The 2,131-nt window shown below is 40.6% G+C and overlaps 1 non-coding gene across 1 annotated transcript; it reads left to right on the top strand.

The window, feature by feature from the left end:
* Positions 1–2,025: 2,025 nt before the first annotated feature.
* LOC141812384 (small nucleolar RNA R71) lies at positions 2,026–2,131 on the top strand. Its single transcript, XR_012600269.1, has one exon. It is a non-coding gene; the product is annotated as a small nucleolar RNA R71 (small nucleolar RNA).

The raw sequence follows: 2,131 nt of genomic DNA, 5'->3' as shown, positions 1-2,131 counted from the left end.
GAGAGAAAGAGAGAGAGAGAGAGATTAGCTTGGGGATTTATGGAATGAGATGGATGAGCTTAGGATTTCGGATTCACATCTATGCTAGGTAATATCCCTAATCCATGTTTACTCTCTTACTCTTAATATTTACCACCTTGTGGGGATTTTAACAAAAATACCAACTTGACCTCGTCAGGCTTTGTCGGAAATAAATCATGACCCTCTAATGTTATGACTACTAGTTCAAGATGATACCTAAATAGTCTGATTCTATAGCTCTTCCGCTGTCACCGAGCGTCCCAGCAATAGTACTGGTATCCTACCCTGTGTCACCGAGTTCCCAATTAAGGACCTCTCCCTAGTCGTCAATAGTCGTTAGCCATCCCCTATGAGAGTTTACCACCATACAAAAATCTCTTCGAAAAGTCCGGTTAAAGGTTCACCTCCTGTCACAATGCACCCCGGTCATACGATCTCAAGATCTCCCTACACGGTAATCTACCCCTCACAATCATGTACATGTGCTTATAAAATAATATTATCAAACACGTTCACGGCACACAATATATGAAACAAGTGTAAACATGTCATAGAATAGGAAAATTAACATGAACTAGTTCTTGCATCACCATCATTATATTAATGTTTATCCTACATCCTAAATTCAAAAATCTACTCCATTATAAAAAGGTTACAACAAGAAAGCACGAAAATTATCATCTACAAGAGAAGGGAAAACTTATCTTGATGCTCAGGCAATCCTTGGAAAGCCTTCTTGTTCCGGAGTAGGATGTATCAGTGAAGACGAATAGGCGAGGATAGATCGGTGAAGGTGAAGCGTTCAAGGCCTCCCTCGGAGATGGGAGGCGCTGCCCCCAAGCCAAGGGCTTGGGGTTTCCCTAGATCCTTCCCCGATGCCCTCAAAGGGTTGCAAAAAGAAGTATTTATAGGCTCCAATTGTGACATGGTCGGTCGAAAAACTCGATCAAAAACTGCCTATATTTTTCCTAGTTTATAGGTCTCCGCCTCAAGGAGTTTTTTGCCCAATAAATTTGGTTTTCTTTAACTGAACTCTAAACCAAAATTGTAGAGCATGAAATTATCTTCAATTTAGTAGATCGGCTGGCCTGTAACTCCATCTGAGCTGAAAGTTATGATGGTTCAAATTTATTCTGCAGTTTGGCCGAGCTCACAGCGTGGCCATGGTTAGGAGGCACGGCTGTGATATTTGGTAAGGCCTAGAGAAGGAATCGTTCTATATACCCTGAAGCAAAGTTGTAGATCTTGAAGTTATCTTCATTTTGGTAGGTGGCACGGCCTGTGGGTCAATCTGAGTTAAAAATTATGTCCATTTTACTTTAAGTCTACAAAACTGTTCAGATAAAAAACACGATCGTATTTTACTTAGTTATTCCTTTTCTTCCATTTCTTCGTGTTTGCTGCGTAAGAGACCCTCTCGTGATGACGAGCATGGCCAGTGCGAGTCTCTTTTCTCTACTTCTTGCTCCGTCATTAAATATGCATCATTTTAGCTTTGAATCACATCCTATCAATCAAAAGCATACAAAGAGCAAACCTCCGAATAAAAGAAGTAGAAACATGTAATAATAAAGAAATAAGGTGTGATAAAGTAGATCATATGCAATGAATTACAAGTAGATGAACGTTAAATAAGGCTAGAAATTATATATAACCTACGCTCATCACAGCCTATGAGAAGGAGGGTGGGCCGGCGCTGGCTGAAGAAGATGGTCGGCACTAGCGCCAGCCGCCAGAAAATCCATCGAAAAAATGGACCTAAACTCCGACAGGGACAAAAATCTGCCTGTTTGGACCTTGTTGCACACCTACACTCATTCTTTGTGGCATTACCTCATTTGGTTGTCCATTGGTGATGATTTAGTGCGTGCTACACTTTCTATGATCTCCTCGACTTCGTCCAGTCTTTTATTCATTAATGCTCCACTTGTTGCAGAATCTAAGGATACCTTTGTTGTGTAAGAGATACTATTGTAGAAAGTATGGATAATCATCCACTTCTCAAGTCTATGATGTGGGCATTGTTGCAAGAGTCCTTTGCATCATTCTCATGCCTTGACAAAGATTCTCTATCTTTTTGCGCAAAATTTGTGATGAGTTTCTCAAGTGC

Source organism: Curcuma longa, chromosome 18 (assembly GCF_044706935.1).
Source record: "Curcuma longa cultivar G26 ecotype Majalengka, Jawa Barat chromosome 18, ITB_CL_G26_1.1, whole genome shotgun sequence".
Taxonomy (NCBI): Eukaryota; Viridiplantae; Streptophyta; class Magnoliopsida; order Zingiberales; family Zingiberaceae; genus Curcuma; species Curcuma longa.
The sequence above is the reverse complement of the archived record's forward strand: the minus strand, read 5'-3'. Positions and strand labels throughout refer to the sequence as shown.